Here is a 19,324-nt window from a genome sequence, read left to right on the forward strand (position 1 = left end):
ACTTTGCTAACGATAATATTGAACTTGGCTCTCATTTCACATTTATGTTTTTGATTGGATATCATTACTTTTTGTAGGTAAGTACATATCCTCGTAACGCGTGGGTCCTTTTAAAAGGACAAATTCAAAACTAAAAGTCGACTTTATAAAAATAAAACATTTGAATACCTATTAAACTTGTTTAAGATTCACGTTAAGTTAAAAAAAATATATGCCAGTAAAATGGATGAGAGTTGTGTTGTATCATGGGCGAAAAGCTGACAACCTATCACCGCTAAACACATGTTCCAACTTGCTTACCTACCCTCATAGTACTTGTCGAATGTGGCATCAAGTGGTTCCATGATCACTTAGTGCTCTGCCTACCCCGATAGGGCATATAGGCGTGATATGTTATGTTAAGTTAATCTACATACCTACCACAAAAAGACCGGCTGTCATGAGTTTTGATTACTTACTGATTCTTACATCTATAGTTAGGTACAGGCACTAATTAGGTATTTATGTTAAGCGTTCATAATAGAATCTAATTATTTAAAAGTTGCTAGTTTTTTTTTCCTTTGTATTCATCTAATTACCTATCTGCATACCAAATTTTAACTTTCTAGGTCATCTGCAACTGGGTTAGAGTTTTGATCTATAGGTCAGTCAGTCAATGATAAAAATGAGGATTTTTGGATATTAATATCTAAATAACCGTTTGAGATAAGCTTATGAAATTTAGAACACATATGTATGTTGCAAGTCTCAATATATGAGCCAAATTTGATACGTTTATGTGATATAGTTTTTGATTTATGAGGGGGTCAAAAGTGGCTCCAGATGGTTCGTGTAATATTAAACACGGTGCGGCTCGCCAGTTCTATTTCTTGAACTTGGCTTGACACGCTACCGCGTGTCTAGATACTTTTCTTTCTTCTTTCATTTCATTATTTCTTTTAATAATTTTAAAAATGTACCTATTTTTAACTAAGCTTTATTCACAATCATAAATACATTTTAAGTTTTGTGTATGGTTAAATGCATTTAAAGTGAGCATTAGATTCGATTCCAATATGTTTTTAGCTTGATAAAAGTCATCGGGAATTTGGCCGCCTTTATTAACAATAATGTTTTTGGTGGGATTAGAAACTACCGCGCACACACACGACGTTAATCAAATTGCAAGGGTTCTTCGTATATACAATATTCAACGGACACTCGTAAATTTTTACAATAATCACATTGTTTCCGTTGGCAATTAGAAGCGCGGTGATCGTACCTACTTTGCGTCAGCGAACCATGTAGGTAACCTATGAGAATGTATGCGCGGAGACTCATTAGCAAATTGAGTTTATGTTTGTTAGTTCCATTTCTGATAAATATTAAACAATTAAGTAAATCACATTCCTATCCAAGTAAGAACTTAGCATAACAATATTGTTTATCTTCCACGAGTCGAAAAACTTACCTCTTAAACAAACATACTTTCCATACGTTTTAAAAGCTCGTTCGATTTTAATTGTTACTTGTTACATAGCTAATTCTGGCACAAAATAAACAAACATGATTTTACGACAATACTTCACTAAATCAAAATAGAGGATAACTTTAGATATAAGAGTTTTAAGTAGGAATTCACTAAATACTTTTTGTCTTAAGTGGGTATACTCCTAGACAATTGAAGTAAAATTTATCTTAACTAGTACTTGATGAAGTGCAACTTGACTTTACTTTTCTAAACTGATTCTTACGAAATCAATTGTTTCTAAAGTCTTACTTCATTTAGAAAAATATTACTTAACGCCATTTTGCACTTACGGGACGAAAACAAGTAATTTTTTTTGACAATATTATCGTCAAAAACTGAAGTAAATTAATATAATATTTCTGTTGTAGTAACAATTACTGCATTCAGCTGTCACATATTAATAGAAAATGAATTTATCTGTACCATATGTCACCATTTTTTTTATTTGCTGAATAATCAATACAAATTTTATTATTATTTTTCTGGTATATTCAAGGCCCTTCTGTTTTTTAACACTTTCTATCGATTTTACACGAGAAACAATCATGCGTTTATAATTTCCTGTATGTGAAACGGCGGAATAACCTTTTGTTAAAATAACAACTAGTATTTTAGTCGCCATTTTCTTACAGACTTCATTTCTTTTGTTAATGTAAATGTTCGCCATTATATTCTAAAATAAAGACGCGTGAAGTAAAAATCGTTTTAAGTATGACCTGAAGTTTTACTTCGTTAAGTTACAATTGACTCAGTGCAATTCAATCCTATAGTCTTAACTAAGTATTGTAGATATCTTCAAGTATACATTCTTGGTATTAAGTGATACTACAAGAATTCTAAGTTTAGAATACGCAAGAACATTGTCTAAAGTAGGGTTTAAGTCTGACTTAGCGTTGTCTTAAGTCTGTCTTGTATAAGAGTTAAAGTATGTGCCCACTTTTACTAAACTGTGTCTTCAAGATATCTTGAGGGATATCTTGGAGACATATAAGACTTATCCAAGACAAGGGCTTGATTTAGTCTACTTGCCTTCAAGATATCTACAATTCTCTTTTAAGACAATCGGTTGCTACTTGGGTATTTATATAAGTAGGTATATATGCTAGGTTATGTATATAGGTTAGGTATATATAATATTTGTAAGTATGTTATATATTTATTTGCATGTATTTGTTGTTAAGTTGTATGTATAGTTTGTACCCGCAATCTTTCATTTTTTTTACCTTTTTCCTCACCTTATGGTTGTCTGGAAGAAATCGCTTTAAGCGATAAGGCCGCCATTTGCCATGTACTTAGTTAAGAGACTTTTTGTAATTATTTCTTTTTATTTTGGTGCAATAAAGTGTATTTGTATTGTATTGTAATCCGTCGTCGATTATAAATTAGTTAATATTAATATTCGCACGCTGTATGGTTGAGTGATGGACTTTTTTGATATAATATATATTTAAGATCTTTTGTACCATTCTAGAGCGCATAAATTTTATTTCATTTCATTTCGACTAAATCGTGGCGCGGTTCTAATTTTAAATTTAGTTTATCTTTGGTATTCGTTTTGTAATAACATCGTCAGAGTTTACATTACACAGTACGCGCTATTATTAGAAATAGAAATACATAATTATATAGGTAACAATCCTTTATGCGTCCTACGGCTGATCACGTGGTCATGTTATAATTAATTCGCATTAATTACTAGTTCACTGAACTTTGTAATACATAAATATAACATCTACAACAATAACGCTGACAGCAGATCAAATTCTTCCGCATCAAATTCAAATTCAAAATATTTATTTCGAAAACTAGTCCATATTATAAACATATACTTTATTGTACTTAACAACTAGTTACATCACAAACATAAAATGGGCGTTAACAAGGGAGGAGTTATCTCTAAGAGAGATCTCTTCCAGCCGAGCCAGAGGTAGTACAAGAATAGATCCGGGAGAAAAAAAAATACGTCTACATTAAATAATAATAAGTACATAAATAAACAGACTATGGGAACACAAATACATGCCTAGGCCTCTATAAATACAATATATCATGTTAGTAACAGAAAGCTTAACCTAATATTAGTAATAGATTTGAAAGACGACTACATAAAAATAAGCTACATGAGACAGGCCCGAGTCACCGACGCCGCGGGAAGCTATGTGACTGCGTGCAATCGCACATACGCGCTGTCAGAACATTTAAATAATTAAAATAACAAAATAATAAAAAGAAAAATGTTATAATGTTGTTGTTGTTAATGTTATGTTGTTGTTATGTTAATGTTATGTGTGTGTTGTATTGTGTTTTGTGTTATGATATGTTGTTGTTGTTTATGTTGTTGTGTATGCGTAATGTTATGTAATCAAAAAGTCTTGTAATCAAAGACGCTGTCGCATCGTAGGGCTATCACACACACAAACACACATACACACACACACACACACATCTTATCTCATAAGTATTTATCTTTATTTAAACGTTGATTAATTTTGTTAAAAGAAATAAATAGATATATGTACTATTAAAGTTGTAATACCGATTAGGAAGAGCGGGGCTTCCTGACACAGGTCTTTAAATGAGGCTTACTAGGAAGTCCCAATAACGGGGTTATATATTGATGTACTATTTAAAGCAAATAAACTATTTTGATTTTGATTTTTGATTTGAATCAATCAATCACGTTATTCAGCATAATGGACACAAGATACAGAAATCCATATGGATATATATCCATACTAATGTTATTAATGGGAAAGTGTGTGTGTCAGTTTGTTTGTCTTTTACGGCAAAATTTTAAATTCTTCTTCTTCTATCGTGTGGATTACCAACCCCATCAACCCTGGTGTCAGGGTTATTACTCAGCCGCCATAGGCCCCTGACATGACTCACGTAACGACTACGTACTTACATCAGTAAGTAATAACCGGGACCAACGGCTTAACGTGCCAATACTTTTGGACAATCAGGTGATCAGCCTGTAATGTCCTAACCAAACTAGGGATCACAAAGTGATTTTTGTGATGTCCCCATCGGGATTCGAACCCGGGACCTCCGGCACTTCCCTATAATAGGGGATGGAAATTTGTATGGAGCAACCCGAAATTTTCAATGTAGAAAGATAAAATTGGTACGCGGACTATTTGTGACTAACAAAAAAATCGTCTATCATTTTTTTTTGATATGTCTTCCAACTCCTTCAAAGAGGGGGAGAAATTTTATAATGGATTTTTCGCAGTTTTCAAAGGAGGAAGCTAAAAGTTGGTACATTAGGAAAGGGAAACCGTGTTACCACGAATTTAATGCGACCGAAGCCACGTGCAAAAGCTAGTACGGACATAACTGTGAGCTAATGTTATGTTTATATAAAACTAAAAATTATAGTTTTCGTCTGCTTTCAGCTTAACAGAGATAATTCCCTTCGGAATAGGATGAATTCACTCGTTATGAGAATACCTACTTCAATTACACAACAGATTAATTAAACAGTTTATCTATAAAGTTAATATGTAGTAGTGTTTTATTGAATGATATTTGTATTGAGATATTTATAATTTGTGTTGATTTCATTTTAATTGTGTTGATTTTTACTTAGTAATTATTGGTCGATGTTATTGGACATTATCTTTATGAGCTGTGTGCCCAGTTGGTAGACCGCTTGCCTCTAATTTTGAGGTCGCAGGTTTGAATCCAGCACAGACCAAAACCAATGATTGTCGAATTTGTTTTCGAATTCATGTTTAGATCATACTTGTAAATGATTATCACGTGCTCAACGGTGAAGGAAAACAACGTGAGGAAACCCACATTGCCGAGAAATGCATTTTCGAAGGTATGTAACAAGTTGTAAGGTATAAAAGTCCCCTTCGCGAGTTGGAAGGTCAGACAGGCAGTCGCTTCTCTAAATAACCGGACCTGTCAAATCTTCAGGTTAGGTAAGCGGTCCTATAACCGGTAAGCTGACTCAATTCCACACGACTTATTTCTGCCACAGTACTCATCATAATCCCTCGTCTAATACTACAATTCACTAATACGGTTGACATACAGACAAACATAGCTATAACTCTGTCGGACATATCAGCTCATCACAGCTACGTAGCAGCCGCAAATGTGCTACGCCGCTGCGTTACGCCGCAAATTGTCTACGGCGTAGCACGCCCTATTGTATTAGACGTGGTTTACATTGGGGAGCGTGTGTTTGAGCTTAGTGACGTCATATGGTAGATACGAGGAATCTTAAAGGAAATAAGTAGCACCAATGTAAAATGAAATAATTGAGATAACGGCATCATGAAAACTGGCTCGAATAAGGAATTTTAAGAGCTACGAATTAGGTTCATACTTTTACGCATAAAATATACTCGAAATTTATCTACGCTATTGTCATATATCGCCAATTGTGTAATCAACACCACCATCATTATCCACCTTAGGACTATGTATCAAAAGCTGCAAATAGTTTCTTGATTATTTGTAGTTCTGCCCACCCCTTCGGGGAATACGGGTGTGACTTTATGTATGTTTGTATGGGAAATCATAATGAGTTTAAACCCTCTGGATTCAATCAGTGTTACTGACATTGATTTAATAACACATTATAACTCGTTAGTTGGCGCTTCCGTTTGGCAGATCAACATAATTATTGCTTTTTTTAAATTAATAAATAAAAATGCATTTGACCATGATTCAGGCTGGTCTTAAGTAGCGATACGGTCTAAGGTGGAGCGTGCAAACTCAAATCCTATTCACGCTTGCCTTGAAAATACCTTTATGAAGCACGGATCATATTACTTTCGGACAATCAGGTGATCAGCCTGTATTGTCCTATCCAAACTACCAAAATAGGGATCACAAAGTGATTTTTGTGATATGTCCCCACCGGAATTCGGACCGAGGAGCTCCGGATTGTGAGCCTAACGCTCAATCACTGGTTCCTGGTTTGGTCATTGCGGGCCTAAATCGCTTGATTGAAAATAGAGAATTGTAGCGTTGTCAGCGACCTTCCGGACGGCGACCCTCGCTACGGCGAGTGGCCTTATTTTCCCTCTACGTCGAGCGAGTTTTGATGTTATAGTACAAACATAACATAAACAGCCTATATACGTCCCACTTCTGGGCCTGTGCCTCCCCTCAATCAACCGGATGGGGCATACTCCACCACGCTGCTCCACTGCGGGTTGGTGGAGGTGTTTTTACGGCTGATAGCCGGGACCAACGGCTTAACGTGCCCTCCGAAGCACGGAATCATCTTACTTTTTCGGACAATTAGGTGATTCAAGCCTGAAAAGTCCTTACCAAACAAAGTGATTTCGACAATGTCCCCATCGGGAATCGAACGCGGACCTCCAGATCGTGAGCCTAACGCTCTAACCACTAGACCACGGAGACTAGGTTATAGTACAGTTATGGTAAAAACTGTTTTGCTGTTTTCTTATACTTTTCAGCTCGTTGTTTTTATATAAGTAGTAGTGTTAGACCTATTCTTTTTATTTATTAGAACGCGTTGAGTTATATAAAGTAACCGTTTATGTAAGAAAGTAATTTCAAAAAGCTTCTCAGTTTCGCAAGTAAAACCGGGGTGGGGCCCCGGAAGAGGAAACTCACACGAAACTTCCCAACGTGTCACTCTTCCCCAAAAAACCTTAAAAGAAAACTAAAAGGAGTGATAAGTGAAAAGAGAAAAGTTACAAGTTGTTTAATGGGACGGGTCCTGTTAACTTGATGCCATCTGCATAACCAGTGATGTGCTGTTCCTGGAATGTTCCCAAAGTGGGAATGTTCCTGTTGTAAAAAGTCTTCAATGGTAAAGAAGCTGGCTGCTTTTCTTTCTCATATTATTCTTTCTTGTACTCTGGTCTTATCTGCCCAAATGTTAAATTCTTTTAAATATTTTTCCTCTCAGACGAGCGACGCCCTGAGCAGACGTTCGCGCCCAACTGGGCACCCTCAGGGCTATTGTCTTAAATGTTGTACCGGGTGAGAGCCTTCAGCGCTCCCCATTTGTCCGACAAAGTAGTTAATGCCATTCGCGGCAAATCTACAATAAGTCACGTCAAAAAAATATTTTTTGCCCAAATGTTAGGTAATTAAGCTTTTTTACATAAGCTTTGCGTCTTTTTACTGAAGGGAACATTTTCAAAGTGGGAACATTCCCAAAAACAAGACAATGCGCATACAGGGTACTGAATAAAATAACTGATGACGCGGAAACTTATTTAAGTTTTAACGTTACTTCGTAGTGTCCCTCTTTACTTAGTGCCCCTCTTTACTTAGTGCCCCTCTTTACTTAGTGCCCCTCTTTACTTAGTGCCCCTCTTTACTTAGTGCCCCTCTTTACTTAGTGCCCCTCTTTACTTATTGCCCCTCTTTACTTAGTGCCCCTATTTACTCAGTGCCCGTCTTTACTTCGTGCCCCTCTTTACTTAGTGCCCCTTTTTACTTAGTGCCCCTCTTTACTTAGTGCCCCTTTTTACTTAGTGCCCATCTTTACGTCGTGCCCCTCTTTACTTAATGCCCCTCTTTACTTAGTGCCCCTCTTTACTTAGTGCCCCTTTTTACTTAGTGCCCCTCTATACTTAGTGCCCCTCTTTACTTAGTGCCCCTTTTTACTTAATGCCCCTCATCGCGATCGAATCCCGGCACGAGCTGTAACTCAAAACCACTGAATTCGACTTTATGACTTTGAATAGGCTAGTTTCCACCTAGTCAAATCAGTTACTTTTTACTAAACGTCAAAAAAGCATACTGTGAAAAACATCTGACAAAATATCAGATTTATTATAATGCTTTTCTTAACTAAAATTCATAAATAAGTTAAATCAAATCAAATATACTTTATTGCACACAAACAAAACACCTAATCATTTATAAAACATATAGCAACAAATGGTACAAATGGGTTAAATAGAAAAAATAAAAAGGAATTCGTCAGTTTTACATCTATCTTCATTTAGGATACTACCCAATTAATGTTTTTGCACAGACAATTGATATGAACTGAACCCACGGTTCACCAAGCCTTCTGTTAAACCAACGTGACAGGTGGTGAGCCAATAAAATCAGTTTATCCAACAATCACTTAGTTGACTCAACGATTTTCAATCTCTCCTCATATACATATGGTTCCACGTGAGTTTCTAAGCCAAAATCTGATCACACTCAGATCACGTCTGAGAAGGAAGCATCTAGAACATTCTACAATATTCCCAATATGCTGCATATAATCTATTGCACCGCCAATATCCGTGGAAATTGGAATTATTCGAATCTCAAACGGTTCGCTCGACGCGTCATCGTTTTGCAATCTACATTTTTATTGCATTTTATTTTAAATGTGGGTTTTATGCTGTATTTGTGTCATTGGGAACGATCCATTCTTTGTTAACGAGATTACAACATTATTCTAAATTCGAATGCAAAAGACTTCGAAGAATCAAATTGAATTTTCTTTTTCAACGTTCATAATGTAGATATTAAAGACAATTCGATTTTATAAATCATTCATCAACAATCCGGGACAATAGAAGAAGGCGCTTAACTGCATTTTACCATTGTGTGGATGTCTTAAAATCCAAATAATACATAAAAAATTAACCTCCATTTTACCGAATTCAAAAAAGGAAGAGGTTCCCAATTCGATCGTATATTTTTTTTATGTTTGTTCGGGCGTAACTTCGTCGTATATGAACCTCTGTGGTCCAGTGGTTGAGAGTTGGGCTCACGATCCAGAGGTCCTGGGTTCGATTCCCGGTGGGGACATATCACAAAAATCACTTTGTGATCCCCAATTTGGTTAGGACATTACAGGCTGATCATCTGATTTTCCGAAAGTAAGATGCAGATGAAGTTAAGCCGTTGGTCCCGGTTACTACTTACTGATGTAAGTAAGTAGTCGTTACATGAGCTATGTCAGGGGCCTTTGGCGGCTCAACAGAACCCTGACACCAGGGTTGATGACGTTGGTACTCCATCTCACAACCCACACGGTAGAACAGCATGATGTTCCCGCTCTGTTTTTTGTCCCAACATTTTTCCACGCCCTGCGCGTACAACACAGTTTAATCCTCTTAAACCCATGTAAGGGTGCCAACCTCACGGCATCACACACGACCGACCTTAAATTAAACTTCCACAAGAACCGGACCCTACTCCACCATCAGATATGACGTCACCTTTTTATAAAGGATTGAAATTCGCTGAGGTCCTGCGGTTCGCCGGCTAGCTTCTCAAATGAGGAATGCCGGTTGGAACCTTTATCGGACTTGCACCTGTTGTCGTCATTTTAAATTAGCAACATTGAAGTACGGCACTAGTCTATCCCGTTGTTTGTTGATTGGTCGAACAAATAGTTTGCAAAACCACCACTAGAGGTCTACGACCACGCGGCAAAATAACGGCTGGGACGTCAATCAGATAGCTTGCCTGGAAGACCCCTTGTCGCCGAATTATTTAAGTTACGTATGCGTAATGTATATTTCTTATTTATATGCTATGTAAATACTTTGAGCCCAACAATTTTACTGTGGTTTGGTTTATCGTGAAATACTTATAACCTCATTCTTAATGCTTGTTTATACATACTTAAGCCAGTCTTTTTCAATGTACATTATAACAATTAAACTTATCTTTACGTGTAATTTTGATTATTTACATGTTTATGACTTATACAATTAAATATTTTCTTATTTAAAAAAAAATCTTTACGTGTGTGTTAATAGAGTTTTATTTTACACCAATGAGTTATTAATTTATCTTAAATGCAGCTTTCACTATTACAGTTGGCTCGACCATTATAAATGGCGATTGGCACATCACCTATAAGGTCGGTCTAACAGAAAGCTCCATGACGTGTGGGTACTTAGTTCATATTGCAATGGATGTACCTTTGACTGCCTTAATGTTGTTATATGTTCAAATATTCGCTATCCGTCAGATTGCAGTAAATATTTCTGTTGTGTTGGGTATGTAGTGCTCTTTAAGGTTTTTAATAAACAACATATATGCAGACATAAACTCACGCCTATTTCCCACCAGGGACAGCAGAGACTAGAATAGAAAAAGTTTATTATAAAAGGACGCCACACAAATAAAAAAGACTACAGAATTCCATTTGCTTCGATCCTGACACACTTCTCTTGCTCCCTCCACATTCATTAACCGCTTCATACACGCACGCCGGTTCAGAGTAGATAGTAATAAACCTTTCCTAAGGACATCTCCATTTGGTCATTGTAAGTACTTCTCGGTCTTCCTCTGCCAGCCCTACCGTCAACTTTCGCTTTATATACCGCTATTGCAATTCTATTATCATTCACCCACTCTACGTGTCCAAACTAACCTAAGATTCTCTTCTCAATCGTTGTCCCTGTACACCACATCCGTCTTTTACACCACATCTCTGTCTTATCACACTGTTTCTCACTCTAATAAACAAATAAAAAAATATATTTAAAAAAGAAAACGTTGTCAAGTCGTTCGGTAAAATCCTATCTGTTTTCAACATTACTGAATAATACATCTCTGCACTGTACGAATTTCCAGCAGTCATATTTCTCCTTTAAATTAATTCAACACCAGAGGAACATTTGCCAAAGTCATTTATTAATAAAACCCATATATCGCAGGCTTCGTGCCCACGGACCGTATAAACCGAGAGTTAATGGCACCTTTATCATTTGGCAATCAATAAAATCGTGTGTGTCCTATAAAAATGATTAATTCTATGTCCAGAGGCTGATAGATGACCGCGGGGATGACAGGTCATGGAAAATACAAAAAAAGTAAAAAAAGAAGAAAGTATTGAGAACAGTCAAAATGAAGAAGGAAATATCTATTTTATAACTGCCGGAATCAAAAAAGATACTCGTAAGATTATTTCAGAGTTGTCGCAATTAAAAACGGCACTACTTTATAGCTATAGAAATTATTAAAAATAGCACTATTTAAGAGCTGTTGAAATACCATTTGAGAGCTGTCGAAATTAAAAACAATAGCACTATTTTTGAGCTGTACAAATTAAAAAGGACGGCACTTTTTTACTCTAAAATAGTAGTGCTGTCGAAATAATAAAGATAACACTATAATTAAAACACATAATAACGGGTTCTTACCGCGTTTAAATGGGGATATGAGACTCCCGATATTTCATCAGTCATCCCGTGATCATGGCACTTGCAACAGTGTCGAAATATCGGGAGTCTCATATCCCCATTTAAACGCGGTAAGAACCCGTTATTATGTGTTTTAATTATGATAATAACCGCGTAAACTTAAAACAATGTATAAAGATAACACTATTTGAGAGCTGTCTAAATTAAAAAGCATAGCACTATTTTAGAGATGCCAGACAAAAGTAAATAGAAGTTTCGACCGCCAGAATCTTGCGTCAATAGCACATAAATCAAGAACATATTTATAAAAAAAATCTAAATCTAACACCCTCATCCGACACGCACTCTACATTTTATCCGAGAGAGATAACCCATAACCCCACTTTACACAGTAGACTAATTTTGGAGTGGTCTCAATGAGATTTGTCATAAAAGCCTTTAAAGATAACACGCGCCTGTCGTAGCAATTCCTATTCAAAGGCGGTTCTAAAAATTTTAAGCAAATATGGTATCAAGATCTCATTAATTTCAGGTAGGGACGGGATAATTTTGCGGTAACAGGTAGAAGTAGCTGATACATTTTTATATTACGTCTACATGCTGTTTATGTTATGTCTCCTTCTATCGTGTGGGTTGTGCGGTGGATTACCAACCTCATCGACCCTGATGCCAGGTTATGATTGAGCCGCCAAAGGCCTTGACATGGCTCATGTAACGACTACTTACTTACATCATTCACTACTAACTTACACAATCATAAATTCCGGGGAAGGCCTGATGTCCTATATTACAAGTTTACTTAGTTTAGGCATCAACCATCCACAAAAAAAATACCTTGTAGCTATTAGATAAGTAAGTTAAGTTTATTTGTAATTTATTTTTTGTGGATTGGAATTTTTTTTTTATTATTTATTTATTATTATTATCAGTATGTGGTAACCGGGACCCCTTAACGTTCCTTATGAAGCACGGATCATCTTACTTTCAGTCAATCAGATGATCAGGTGATGTTATGTTAACTTTCTTAATAGAACGTATAATGCGTTCAGCTAATTATCATCCTTAATAAAAATAAAATAAAAAAGTAAGAAATTATCACGCCTGTATGCCCGAACGGGTAGGCAGAGGTGTATAGTAACAACGACTCCTTGCCAGCAATATACTGGTAAAAACCTTTTTATTTTGTAATTTTAGTGTAAGTATTTACCATACAGAGTGACATCCTAACGAAAAAATTGATGAGTGATTAAGACCGTGATACTGAGTTGATATCAAGTGGAATGTTCCGTCTCAAAACACTTGATATTAACTCAGAATCACGGTATGAATCTTCCCCCTCAGTAGTCGTTACGATGTCACTAATACCCTGTATAATTGGAGGCGAGCCCATGGCCATTCTAATCGTCGTTTCCTGTTCTTCGGCTATATAAGTAGAGAAACTGAACAACATTTACGCACATATGATTAAAAACAAAACATAAAAAAAGAATAAAAAGCTATAAATAAAAAATGTCCTCCAGCTCACCACATCGAGGCAAAGTCCCCAGAATACTGGCCACGTTGCCCCTCTGCACCGCCAAACTGACCCTTTGGGCAAAATAACTGCCTGTTCTAGGTCGAAAGTGGCCTCGATGAGGCGAGCTGAAATTGTCTTTAAAAACTGTCGTGCTTCTGGACCCCATATATCTATGGCCTAAATCTATCGATTTAGGTTGATAATACGTTCAATAAAAATAATAATAGGATTGAACACTTTCAAAAAAAAAAAAGAAATTAAGAAATTTTTTTTTTTTAAAAAGTTTAATCATTTTGATTTTCATTTTGTCTTGGAATAACGTAACCCAATCTGATTTTTTTCTTCTACAGATAATGTAAAAGATATTACTAGGTATATTTATTTAACAGGTACGCTCAATTTAGTGCAAAAAACCCCATTTAGTGTCGCGTCTTATCTCTGTCCCAACCCTTATCGGCGCTGCCCTAATAAATAACAACTTTGATCCTTTTCATTGAAGCGCTGTCAAACCAACTCCCTTTATCTCATTTTTTTCCCAACAATTTTTAATAACTCTTCACCAATTTTACGAGCGGGAGTTTCGATAAAACTTGTTCAGTTCGCCATAATACCGTACCGCAATTTCACGGCGAAAATTTCGGTATATTTATTACTTCCAAACCTCTGAAAACTAGAAAATTACATAACATAACAAAGCGTCGCGCCTGTATCCCGAAAGGGGCAGGCAGAAGTGTATAGTACACACACACACACACACACACACACACACACACACACACACACACGCACGCACGCACGCACGCACGCACGCACGCACACACACACGCACATTTATTATATTTTGTCATTTTCTCTGACCATGACTTTCTGGAGGTGGAGGCGTGGAGTCCTAAAACACAGGGTATCCTAGTTTAGGCTCCAACCTCTACAAATATTGTATTCTTGTATGTATTTATGTATCAATGTGTTTTTGTAGAGGATATAAATATTTTACTTACTTACATACTTAAATTACTTCTTCTCGGATTTTTTAAATTATCTCCAGGTTTAACTATACCTAGTATAACCTTGAAATAAGGATGGAATTTTTATTTGTAAGGCCGATAAAGTATACACCTACTTCTCGTCTGCTATGTTTCATCATCATTGGCCACAGCATCTATCGTAGATGATTGTTGCAGCACTTGTGAGTCTACGGGTTCCCGCAGCGCCGCCGATGGCTATAGAGCCCTATAGCAGCGCGGCATTTCTTGCCACATCGTACGCACACAAAACGCGACTCCTCAGGAGGTGGTAAAGCACGACGAAGACTTTTTTGCTTCAGGTTTAAGTTCCGTGTAAAAGTCGATAAGCCTATGGCTATTAACCGCGAACAATTGCTGGAAACCGAAAACCCAACACATATTAGCCCACTACTATATCCCAATAATGGAGGCGAATGCTAAGAATACCTTGGACTGCGAAGCGCACTAATGTATCGACCATGACCCAGCTCCAAATAAAAACCCGTCGGTTCACTATATGCCAACAACGCATCCTTTCTTATTTCGGCCACTTTCTTGTGCAGAGGTGAGGACAGTTTAGAAAAACTGATTGTGGTCGGGAACACTGAAGGCAAAAGATCGCGTGGTCGTTCACCAACTAGATGGACTGATCAAGTGAAAGACTCGTCGTCATCCAAGTTCTACACAGTAGTACGGGAAGCGCTGGACAGAAACCGGTGGAGGCAGATCATCCGCTCCAGGTGCAACCATGATGCTGACCATGATGATCAGATATGAGGGACCGACCCAAGAGAGAGATATCCCAATAGGGTAGTCAGAGGCACATTCCTACAATTTTGTCATCAACGCATGGACAAAAGTGCCTTTTTGACATACCTAAATCATTTGGAAAAGATGATGAAAGACGCTGTTGAAAGAGGACGTATCACTTACTTACCCTCTTAAATGGAAATCCTTCCATAAGGGTGTTATATATTACCTGAAACAAAAAAAAAAGATTATATAATAAAGATTATTTGGAGCTGGGTCATGATCATACACACACATACATACATTAGTGCGCTTCGCAGTCCAAGGTATTCTTAGAGTTGAAAGACTGCATCACATCTAAAATATAGGAGACCATTCCTGCAGACACCTAATTTAATTTTAAGTTATACCTGCTCTTTTGAAAAATGACGGATGACAGACTATTAATTTTAAAATGAATGAAACAATACCCCAGACAAATCAGATAGACATCTAGCTGGTATACAACCCGTTTGGCGTATGGTGACAACTGAATTATGTCGGGTTATATACCAATACGTTCCTAAACCTAAAATTACGACCTCCGTAGTCCAGTGGTTAAACGTTCTGCTTACGATTCGGAGGTCCCGGATTCGAATCCCAGTGGGGACATATCACTTTGTGATCCCTAGTTTGGTTAGGACATTGCAGGCTGATCACTTAATTGTCCAAAAGTAAGATGATCCGTGCTTCGGAAGGCACGTTAAGCCGCTGGTCCCGGTTACTACTTACTGATGTAAGAACGTAGTCGTTACATGTGTCACGTCAGGGGCCTTTGGCGGCTCAATAATAACCCTGACACCAGGGTTGATGAGGTTGGTCATCCACCTCACAACCCACACGTTAGAAGAAGAACGTATAGTTTTGGATGGATTGTTTAAAATTTCTGCTTAAAAGCGACGTGTGTTCTGTATATTTTTAGTCTGTTGATTATCCGTCCTTTTCCTTTTCGGCGGAAAAGAAAATGACAGATATAACTTAACATTAAATTACGAGGTGTCTGCAGGAATCAGCAGTATAATTTTATTATTAGTTTCCGTAATTTTACTACGAGCTCTTGATTTTATTAACTTAGTGGAAGGTTAGTAATTTTCTGATTAACTTGTAGCTCTACCTACCCCATTTAGGACATTGTTATGTATGTGTGTGTAGGTATGAGTTCACATAACATTCGCCCACTTCGAATAGGTACAAAGTAACTCTGAATTTAGACACTACGCAATATCTTACGCAACAACAATTGCTGTTTACCAAGGTGTGTTATACAATAAGTAATTAATTATTAATCTGTGACATAATACGGTACAGTATCCTTGCCCAAGGATACGGGTGAAGACCTCAACGGTTGCAGATGCGAAGATGGGAGCCATCGGTACGGCAATGCAGGACGAAAGGGGCAAGTCACAGGGACTGTAACCTGGAACCTGACAGAGGGCAGCAGTAACTATCAGTACTATTCAGAGGCGGAGGACAGGAGTCCCAGTACGGCTATAAAATAGACAGTCGCGTCAGAGTACTGCGGGGCGGAAGGCAAAAGGGAAAATAATGTCCAATGTTTCCCTAAAAAGTAGCATGGAAGATGCTACATCAAACAGAGCGTGGCTCTTAAATTAATGATGATGATGTGATATAATACTCCACCAACTTGCAGTGGAGCAACATGGTGGAGTGTGCTCCATACCTCCTCCGGTTAACTAAAGGGAAGTCTATGCCCAGCAAGTGGGACCTATATAGGCTGTTTATGAATATGAATGTCTTTACTCGTTTTCAATTCAAGAAGGTTCATTATTTATTTGAAATCAAAATATCATACAGTCGACCACACAATAACGGTCTAACCTCCTTTATAGCACTACACTTATCATTATACAAACATCCGTTGTACCCTGTACGAGTACAGTGTCTAATGAATAACCTAATCAACACAAGTTGTCGTTCGATTTGTGAAGATTATAAGGATCTAATTTCAACTCTCGCGGTGCTCTGTACATTGCTACAAGCGAATGGTACCATATTGGATATATATTATTGTAATTAAGTATTATATAATATAATATATACAAACTATATACTAGTTCCACGCGTCTTGTCCCATTATCACACGAGGCATTATTATTTGGAAGGGCTTTGTGACGTATTAACAACTCACAGAGCACGAAACTAAATTAGGTTCGGTCACTACTAGAGGTGACAAACAACGGGACCAAGATTGGACGAAAATGTATAAAAAACTAGACCCGGCTAAAATTCGGCTAGTGGTTGAATGTCGTCAAAGTCACGTGAAATGGTCCCCGTTTCCCTGTCCTCTCATGTTCCAAATGACCAAAAATAACAACACACTTAGCATCAAACCTGTATTTTCTGGGAGGGCAAAGGTATATAATATATGCATCAACTCCTAGCCAAAAATAAATTCAGTGGAATTGGCGTCGCTATGTGCCGATCGCAAATCGACCAGCACGATAATTACGATTGCCGCCTCTACGGTCGGTATTTATTCGATTACCTGCTCTGTAGCCGAACCCCCATCATACTGAACCTTATCTGAGTGAGCAGGTGTTAGCAAAAGGACGTAATTAGTTGTATATCCCCGGTCGATAAGTGTATTCGAGTCGTATAGTGAGGGATGATAACATTTATGGTTCTGTTTTAGTCGTGTTTGATGCGACAGGCGACGGGTTAATAGCGGTGATTGGGTCTATTAATGGTTGGATTATCGAACACCAGAAGTCAATATCATTCCCGTGAACTTAAAAACACACATACATATAAAATTCAGTGACAGCCTTGGGGGGTTAAAATGGCCTTTTTTGACGTGATTTATTGTAGATTTGCCGCAGATGGCATTAACTACTTGGCCGGACAAATGGGCAGCGCTGAAGGCTCTCACCCGGTACAACGTTTAAGACAACAGGCCTGAAGGTGCCCAGTTGGTTGTGTACTATATTTTATTGTATAACTCCATATTAAACTGAATATTCTGACAGAGCGTCCGATGCGGAAGAATGTTGGTCTGTTTTCAGCTTTATGATCATCTCAATTAGGTACCATTAAGTTTTTAAGCTGCTTACCGGACTCTACGTCTCTAATTAACCCAAAAGGAATTACAAGCGTGAATATGTATGCATGCTTTTCCATTGTAATTCTTCTACACTGTTTATTGGAGCGTAAAATAGACTTTCTAAATTCCGCTGTGCAACATAAACTTACTAGGTAAGTACTGAATACGATTTGGTTCTCGTTTGGTGAAAAACTTAAGGACAATACACACTTTTTGGATCGGGATTTTTCGGCTCACGATTGTATTCCTAATTGGGCTACTCAGAGGGACTGCTAGATTAATGTAAATGTGTGAAAATAAAATTATTTATTACATTTCCCACCACTTATGTAAATAAGCCAATGAGGATCTCGGTGGCGCAGCGGTAAACGCGCTCGGTCTGCGATTGTTGAAGTTAAGCAACTTGCGCAAAGGCCGGTCATAGGATGGGTGACCACAAAAAAAAAGTTTTCATCTCGAGCTCCTCCGTGCTTCGGAAGGCACGTTAAGCCGTTGGTCCCGGCTGCATTAGCAGTCGTTAATAACCACCAATCCGCACTGGGCCCGCATGGTGGTTTAAGGCCCGATCTCCCTATCCATCCATAGGGAAGGCCCGTGCCCCAGCAGTGGGGACGTTAATGGGCTGATGACGATGTAAATAAGCCACTTAAGAACACAATTATGTCAACAGTGCAGCCTAGTGAAGACGAGTCTTAACAAGGGACAAGACAGTCGCAAAGTTTCGTTTACACACTTGACCAAATAACTATCTGACCTGTAGCTAAGTCTGGTTCGGCTAAGCCGAACCGAATAAGTGTGAACCCGAAAGGGTATCGTATGCTTACCCTAATAGATTAGATGGTTCATTTTGAAGTGTTTCCACTTTACGTCCGCATATGGGGTCGCAACTACTTAGAGGCAATCTACCCATTTTGCTTTAAACCTAAACCCACTTAGACGTATGTGGGGAGAAAATAAGTAATATTGAATACTTGAGGCTGCTAGCGACATTGTCTGCGTTGATAGGAGTACGTGGTCTTAAAATACAATACAAATATGCTTTATTGCACCAGAACAGAAATACTCTAGACACTGGACTCCAGCGGACTGGATTGGGTCTGGTCTTGTGTAGAGTATAAGCTCATTGTGAAGTTATCTGAAGTTATGAAGTAGTTCGATATGTTTTAGATTCTCAAAAGAGTAACACGCTTCCTTACATTCTCACTTTTTTAACGTGACTTACTGTAGATTTGCCGCAAATGGCATCAACTACTTGGCCGAACAAATGGGCAGCGCTGAGGGCTGTCACCTGGTACAAAATTACTACAGGTCTGAGGGTGCCCAGTTGGGTGCGAA

General features: G+C 37.8%; 1 protein-coding gene across 5 annotated transcripts in view; it reads right to left on the minus strand.

Annotated features, from left to right (window-relative positions):
• The window catches only part of LOC126374853 (hemicentin-2), a 644,718-nt gene that overhangs the window by 394,995 nt on the left and 230,399 nt on the right, over positions 1-19,324 (minus strand). Inside the window, exon 2 of one of the 5 annotated variants that reach the window (XM_050021605.1) lies at positions 15,077-15,118. The exons of the other annotated variants lie outside the window; for them this stretch is intronic. The gene's annotated coding sequence lies outside the window, so the exon portion shown is untranslated. The remainder of the gene's footprint in view (positions 1-15,076; positions 15,119-19,324) is intronic. 5 annotated transcript variants of the gene reach the window in all.

The sequence above is a fragment of the Pectinophora gossypiella genome, chromosome 18, assembly GCF_024362695.1.
Source record: "Pectinophora gossypiella chromosome 18, ilPecGoss1.1, whole genome shotgun sequence".
Taxonomy (NCBI): domain Eukaryota; kingdom Metazoa; phylum Arthropoda; class Insecta; order Lepidoptera; family Gelechiidae; genus Pectinophora; species Pectinophora gossypiella.